The sequence below is a fragment of the Piliocolobus tephrosceles genome, chromosome 14 (assembly GCF_002776525.5).
Source record: "Piliocolobus tephrosceles isolate RC106 chromosome 14, ASM277652v3, whole genome shotgun sequence".
NCBI lineage: Eukaryota > Metazoa > Chordata > Mammalia > Primates > Cercopithecidae > Piliocolobus > Piliocolobus tephrosceles.
In genome coordinates, this window is record NC_045447.1 from 97,420,520 (window position 1) to 97,429,087 (window position 8,568).

Here is an 8,568-nt window from a genome sequence, read left to right on the forward strand (position 1 = left end):
AAAAAAAAAAACAGAAAACATAGTAACAAGTGTTGGTGAGGATATGGAGAAACTGGAACCCTTGTGTGCTGTTGGTGGGAATGTAAAATGGTGTCATTGCTATAGAAAACAATATGGCAGTTCTTCAAAAGACTAAAAATAAAATTACCATATCATCCAGCAATCCCACATCTAGGTATATACTCAAAATAATGGAAAGCAGGATCGCAAAGAGATATTTGCTGCTGAGTGCAGTGGCTCACGCCTGTAATCCCAACACTTTGAGAAGCCAAGGCAGCTGGATCACATAAGGTCAGAAATTGGAGACCAGCCTGGCCAACATGGTGAAACCCCACCTTTACTAAAAATACAAAAAAATTGCCCCAGCATGGTAGTGTGTGCCTGTAGTCCCAGCTACTAAGGAGGCGGAGGCAGGAGAATCGCTTGAACCTGGGAGGTGGAGGTTGCAGTGAGCCTACATCGTGCCACTGCACTCCAGCCTGAGTGACAGAGCAAGACTCTGTCTCAAAAAAATAAAAATAAAAAAACAAACAAAAAAACCCCCAGATATTTGCACACTCACGTCAAGAGGTAGAAGCAAGCCAAGTGTCCATCAACAGATGAATGGATAAACAAAACGTGGTACATAATATGAGGGAATATTGTTTAGCCTTAAAAAGGAAAGAAATTCTAACACATGCGACAACATAGATGAACGCTGAGGACATTCTGCTAAATGAAATAAGCCAGTCACAAAAAGACAAATACTGTAAGTTTATATGAAGTATCTAAAGTTGTCAAATTTATAGACACAGAAACTAGAAGGGTGGTTGCCAGTAGTTGGAAGGATGGAGAAATGGAGAATTGTTGTTTAATGTGTTTCGGTTTTACAAGATGAGTCTGGAGATTGATTGTACAACCATGTGAATGTACTTAACACTATGGAGCTGTACACTCAAAATGGTTAAGATGATAAATTTCATGTTACATTTAATCACAATTTTCTTAAAGGCAAGAAAGACAAGCTCATTTTTACACAATTTTTCCCCAGCATACATCCTGATGTCAAGTTGAAAGGAGCTGGTGGTTTCATTTGGAATCTGTCCCATCCCCACCCCAGCCTTTCAGGAGAGATAGGGAGTATTTTACATCTAACCAGTGAGAATAAAAATAATCACCTAGCTTGGAGGTAAATAAATATTCAAGATTTGAACAAAGAATACTTTCACTTGGATAATTATTCTTAGGTGTTCTTTTTCCTAAGTAAGATTGCCCCAAAACTGTAATTGTTCATCTTGAATATGTAATCAGAACCACATTTGTGAGACAGAATTTTTTTTCTTTCAACTTCTCTCTCAACATCTACTCCCTTGTTCTAATCTGCTTATGACAATGTACCTCCCACACGCAACTAAAGCAGCAAAAATGTCAAGTGTTTTATATTAAGGATCCAGATTACTGAACAGACTGTGTCACTAAAGCATGTTAATAGTGTAAGCAGAGGGAAATATAGGTTAGTGAGTCAACGCTTTTCTAGTTCATCTGAGGCCAAGCAGTCTTTTCAGATGATTCATGTTTCGTTCAGTCTTGGCTAAGTGATTCTTCCTTTCCCTCCCAACCTAAAGGCCATGCTAATGGGAGGTTCCCATGCCATGGTTTTTGAAATTTTGTACGAAGTTAAAACAAAGATAAATTTCATTCGGATGTCTGCTTTTAATGTCATGTGATAAAATCCGGAGTTAAGAAATGAAATCAAGGATAAATGTATAAAGTGAGTTTTCTGTCAAATTAAAAAGTAAAGAATGGCTTGCTACACCCAGCATACATCACCTCACACCCAAGTGTAAGAACTGAGTTAAATTTAAATGATGATTACTTAATGACTTGCCCTGTGACCCTAGGAAACCCTCTGACTTTCATCTTATTTTTCCTACCCATAAAATTATTATAAATAAGACATACTTTTTTTTTTTGAGATGGAATTTCACTCTTGTTGCCCAGACTGGAGTGCAATGGTGCCATCTCGGCTCACTGCAACCTCCACCTCCCAGGTTCAAGCGATCCTCCTGCCTCAACCTGCTGAGTAGCTGGGATTACAGGCACCCGCTACCATGCCCAGCTAATTTTTTGTATTTTTAGTAGAGACAGGGTTTCACCATGTTAACCAGGCTGGTCTCGAACTCCTGACATCAGGTGATCCACCCGCCTTAGCCTCCCAAAGTGCTGGGATTACAGGCGTGAGCCACCGCACCCAGCCTAAATAAAACATACTTCTGATTCAAGATATCCAATGCTGTTTAAAGGAGAGATGTACCAGAAACTCTCAAAAGCCTTGAAGTAGCCATAGACTGGCAAACTGGGAAGAGCCTCATTAACCAGCTCCACAACCATGGCAGTCAAGAGGTCTTCTCCATTTCGGTCCATAGTGGGGAAGGATTCCATTCCACTCATGTAGGGCTGTGTTCCTACAAATGGTCCACGTACACAGGTAGTCTCCAAAGGTCTATCAAGCAGTGTTTGATAATTCCACCATTTCAGGGGCAAAAGTAATCAAATAATTTTGTTTACATAGATCTTAGAGATTTGAAATGGAATATTAAATTCTGTTGTTTTCATAGACATCATAATACAACCTTAATAGTCATTAAGGATGACTTTGTCGACATTATAAAAGCTCTACAGGCGAGGCATGGAGGCTCACGCCTGTAATCCCAGCACTTTGGGAAGCCAAGGTGGGTGGATCACTTGAGGTCAGAAGTTTGAGACCTGTCTGGCCAAAATGGTGAAACCCGGTCTCTACTGAAAATACGAAGATTAGCCGGGCATGGTGGTGAGCACCTGTAGTCCCAGCTACTCAGGAGGCTGAGGCAGAAGGATCACTTGAAACCGGGAGGTGGAGTTTGCAGTAAGCCGAGATTGCACTGCTGCACTCCAGCTTGGGTGACAGAGTGAGATTGTCTAAAAAAAAAAAAAAAAAAAAAACAAGGTTTTACAGACACTGCAAACATTTTGTTGTTTAATTTCTCTTGGAGTATTTTCACCTCACTACCACATTACTATTAATGGAATATGGTAATATCTAAAATGGTGGTTGGATGGGAATAGACTTTAAGATTAAATAATTATCATCTAATACCACCAGCACTTCTGTAGCTTTTTGCAGTTTACAACTGCTTTCATCTTCGTTTTAACCACACCGTGGGAGAGACAGAGCAAATATTCTCCAATTATTAAGAAGAAACTAAGTTCTAAAAGTTTAAGTTATATGTTTCCCAAGAAGAGATAGCTTCTGATGCATTAATAGTAACTCTATTAAAATTTGGAATATAATTTCAGGGGAGACAGAAGCTATAATTCTTTTTTGCAAAATCCATGATCAAGAGAAATTTGTTTTTATTTGTTTTTATTTTGTACTGATGATGAGGTACTGAGTTCATTAAGCAGATATCAAAAAATGTTTTTTTGTTTTATTAACATTCTGTTAATTCAGAACATTGTTTTTGGATTATTTCAAGCATAAAAATTTATATTTATTTTCAAAAAAGTATCATTCCGTGATACCAATAATGCAGAGTAAAGATAACGTTTATTATTTCAGTTGGACCTCCTCCGTGGTTCTCAAATGAATTGTCTTACCTATTCATTCAGAGCCAAAATTTGTCAAGTTGTAATATGAAAAAAGGACATGAGGACATCCTAAGAAGAGTAGCCTATTGTGCAAACATCAGGTTGTGGGTTGACGCTTTTCTTAACAGTTGATGGTTTTCTTCATTGTTTCAAGAATAAAATCAACATATGTTGTTGGGCATATTTTTACATCATATGCAAAGGCTGGAAATGTTAAGAATGACCTTCCAGGGCTGAATGAAGCCAGACTGTAGTAGGGATCCTTCTCCTTTCCAACATCTGTGTGATGCTGGCTGATTTAGCCCCTGATGGAGCACTGAACATACTTCGCCAGTGAGCTCTGCCCCTCACTTCTGTAAATGCCAGCACCATCTGACGGAGTTCCTCGGCGCTTGCTGCAGTTCCTCATGACTTAACATTGTGATCTGGTATTCTCAAAATTAGTAGAAGTAGGCCAGACGTGGTGGCTCACGCCTATAATCTCAGCACTTTGGGAGTCCGAGGCGGGCAGATCACCTGAGGTCAGGAATTCGAGACCAGCCTGGTCAACATGGTGAAACCCTGTCTCTACTAAAAATACAAAAATTAGCCAGGCATGGTGGCACATCCCTGTAATCCCAGCTACTCAGGAGGCTGAGGCAGGAGAATCGCTTCAACCAGGGAGGCAGAGGTTGTGGTGAGCCGAGATGGCACCATTGCACTCCAGCCTGGGCAACAAGAGCAAAACTCCATCTCAATAAATAAATAAATTAGTAGAAGTCAAAGGAAATAAAACAATGAGGTGTTAACCTGTAATTTAAGGTTTTTTTAAGCTGTGCATAGACACTTCTGTGAATGATTCCAAACAATATCAACCCTCCCACTAATATGAAACCTTTATCATTTTTATGCTTTTTTTTATTCTGCTTTATTGTTATTATTTTAATATTTGTGACAGACATGTTTTAATTAACTGAAAGTTGTTTTTTTTTTTGAAACAGTCTCACTCTGTCACCCAGGCTGGAGTGCAGTGGCACGACCTCGGCTCACTGTAACTTCTGCCTCCTGGGTTCAAGTAGTTCTCCTGCCTCAGCCTGAGTAGCTGCAATTACAGCAGTGCACCACCACGCCCAGCTAATTTTTGTATTTTTAGTAGAGTTGGGGTTTTACCATGTTGGCCAGGCTGGTCTTGATCTCCTGGCCTCAACTGATTCGCCAGCCTTGGCCTCCCAAACTGCTTGGATTACAGACGTGAGCCACCATGTCCAGGCAACTGAAATATTTTTATCCACATGTTTCTTCAGACTTTTGTATGAAGGGCCTACAGCGGGGAATAAAATTGAGAAATACTATATAGAGGTTTACAAACTAGGCCACAGGGAACACTCACTTTTCCATGAGATGGACCAACATGTTTGTACTAAAATACTACAATGACAATTCATCTTTTACGAATCCACAGAAGAATAATGTTTCTAGACAGAATTTTCTCAAGATGATGTTTTTCTTCCAGACATTTTCTAAATTTTCTGACACCTGCCAATCTTGTCTGCAAATGAGCATCACCAGTAAATGATTAAAACAATAAGCTGATAAAATAATATTTCCTGAATATTTTAATAATGTATTTTTTCAAATATGTATAGTTTTAAAACTTCTTTTTTTTTGAGATTAAGTCTCGCTCTGTCATCCAGGTTGGAGTACAATGGTGTGATCTCGGCTCCCTGCAACTCCACCTCCCGGGTTCAAGCAATTCTCCTGCTTCAGCCTCCTGAGTAGCTGGGACTACAGGTGCAAGCCACCATGCCCAGCTAATTTTTGTATTTTTATTAGAGACAGGGTTTCACCATATTGGCCAGGCTGCTCTCGAACTCCTGACCTCATAATTCACCCTTCTCGGCCTCCCAAGGCGCTGGGATTCCAGGCGTGAGCCACCACTTTTTCTCTGGTAAAATTACTTCTAGTTGACATGACAGAAATAAATGTCAATATATTTCAGTATATTCTATAAAAATGCCATGGCTTAATAGTTCCATTTAAAAAAATCATTCTAGAAATTATGCTAGGTAAAAATCTTAACCCTCTCCTGGGCAAAAAAATATTATAAATGAAGTAATAAAGGATAAATTGGGGGTAAATCACAAACAAATATACAAAGAGGTTTTTATAATTCAGTGAGAAAAAAAATGAACCAACAGAAAAAATGGAGAAGGATATGAATAAGTATCATTACCCAGCTACAAATACACAAGTCTTCGGTGATTCCTGTAACAGAAAATAGTGAACTCGACAGAGCAACACTGACAGCTCCTTAGAGTCTTTCATGGCTTATAGTAAATATCTACTGAGTCCATTCAATACCTTCTCACTCTAAATCCATGTCCACCACGCAATCTTCTGATTGAAGCCTGAAATGAGATGAGTTGGACTGTAAATCACAAATGCATGAATTATCTCTGAGACTTATACATCAATCTTATATTAAAATATTTTGTATGGATATTTTTAGACAACAAAATACTCTTATCTATTGTAAGTCTGGTTTTGAATCACTTCTCTAAGCCTGAACAACCCGAGATAGGCTGATAGAAATCAAGTTTATGGACTTGCCAAGCCAAGAATCAAAACTTTTACATGTTGACTACAAATAGATAAAAACCACTAACCATTAAAAAACGACGGATAAATTGGACTTCATTGCAATTATATGTACAAGACAGATACAAGAATGTTTATAGCAGCATTATTTTCATTAAAACCCCAAACTAGAAGCATCTGAAATGTCCATCAAGAGTAAAATGGTACCAGGCGTAGTGACTCACTCCTGTAATTCCAACACTTTGGGAGGCTGAGGCGGGAGGACCACTTGAGCTCAAGAGTTCAAGACTAGCCTGGGCAACACAGCCAAACCTCATCTCTATTAAAATTTTTAAAAATTAGCCTGGCATGGTGGTCCATGCCTATAGTCCCAGTTACTCAGGAGACGGAGGCAAGAGAATCACTTGAGAGCAGAAGTTGGAGGCTGAAGTGAGCTATGATCATGCCACTGCACTCCAGCCTGCACAACAGGGCAAGGCCCTGTCTCAAAAAAAAATGGATAAATTGAGGCATAGTCACAATGAAATACTACACAACAATGAAAAAGAAGCCATTGGCCAAGTGTAGTGGCTCACGTCTCCAATCCCAGCATTTTTGGAGGCTGAGGTGGGTGGATCACTTGAAGTCAGAAGGTCAAGACCAGCCTGGCCAACATGGTGAAACCCCCATCTCCACTAAAAATACAAAAATTAGCCAGGCATGGTGGTGCATGCTTAAAATCCCAACTGCTTGGAAGGTTGAGGCAAGAGAATTTCTTGAACCCAGGAGGCGGAAGTTGCAGTGAGCTGAGATCATGCCATTGCACTCCAGCCTGGGTGACAGAACAAGACTGCATCTCAAAAAAAAAAAAAATGAAGAAACCATTGCAACTCACAGCAACAAGGATGATGTAATGTTGATCAAAAGACAGTAATCTCTAAAGATTTCATTTGCATATTTCCCCAAAACAGACAAAAATTCATCTGCTATAGATCAGAATAGTGGCAATTTTTTGGTATCAATTATTTGATAATTGGTATCAGCTTGGAGAGAGGGCATAAGGCAGCCCATTGGAGGCCTAGAAAGGTGCTATGTCATGATCTGAGTAGTGGTTACAGGGCTACATCCACATATAGATTTTCATTGAGTTTTAACCTTTAGGTGTGTGTTTATATAATTTATACCTCAATAAAAGAAATTTTTAGTTTTTAAAGCTTTCAACACCTGGAATAAGGAGTTATATTGTCTAGTAATTTTTTTTTTTTTTTTTTTTTGCTCGGTTTCCATAGAGGTGGAGGTTGCAATGAGCCAAGATCACACAACTGCACTCCAGCCTGGGCAACAGAGCAAGACTCCGTCTCAAAACAAAAATAAAAAAAAAAATAAAAAAACAATACCCAACAATTTTGGAAGAAAATACCTATTAAGAAGCTTGTTGAGGAAGAGAATGTAAAGACATGAATCAGGAGTCTTCAGATTCTCCTATTTTGCCAAGTCAAAAATTGCCAAAGACTATTTTGCTAAGTCAAAAATTGCCAGTGTCAAAGGTATGTCAAATCATCCTGGTGAGGTACTGGGAATAGTTTTCAATTATCAATAATCGCCCCTCAGACAAACCTCACTGGCTACTATATTGCCACTGCACAAAGTCTGCCTGGTAAGTTTCATGTGTGCATTCACTAATGTAGAAAGTATTGGAGACCAAACAACTAATCATAATTATATAGTGATGTTCTGCTGGGAAAACCTTGAGACTCTGTGAAGAGAAATGCCTCCTTGTGTATGTTAGTGTATGGTTTACAAGGACAAAATTTCTAGTGAGATGCCAATAGTCCAATCCTGCTTGTATAGGAGCTACAACTTGCCTGGGAGGTATTGGAAAATGGAGGTGAAGCCAAACGGAGATGAAGAAGCCAAAGGGGTGAGCCATGTTGTCTCCAAGACAGAATGAACTCCACGGACTTTCCCAACCTTTCTCCTACCAGAAAGTCAAAGCTCTGGAAAGAGGGGCTGCAGAGGAAGGTGCCCACCCAGAGGCACATCTTCCAAGTACCAGGGACTCAGAGACCTGTGGGGACTCTCAGGAACCTGAGAGTGAAGAGGGCTAACCAGGGAAAGGTTGGAATTTGGCGCCCCCTACAGGACAAATTTATACCCAAGAAGACACTGCTGGAAGTAAACCAAGTCACCCAGAATCTCTAGGGACATTTACTTACGCAGGGGCAATTCTGCCAGACGTGCATCCCCCAGGCCCAAGAGCACCCATATAACGTGGAAGCGGCCTAGTGCAGAAAGCTGGCATCCCAGAGGAGAGATGAGGAACTCTCCAAGGATCTAGACCTCACTGGGTGGACCTGGAGATCAACACCCCAAGTAGGATTCGAAGAGGTGCCATAGCTAAATCTG

General features: G+C 39.9%; 1 pseudogene; it reads right to left on the reverse strand.

Annotated features, from left to right (window-relative positions):
• Window positions 1-7,616: 7,616 nt before the first annotated feature.
• LOC111543441 lies at window positions 7,617-7,813 on the reverse strand (annotated as a pseudogene).
• Window positions 7,814-8,568: the final 755 nt, after the last annotated feature.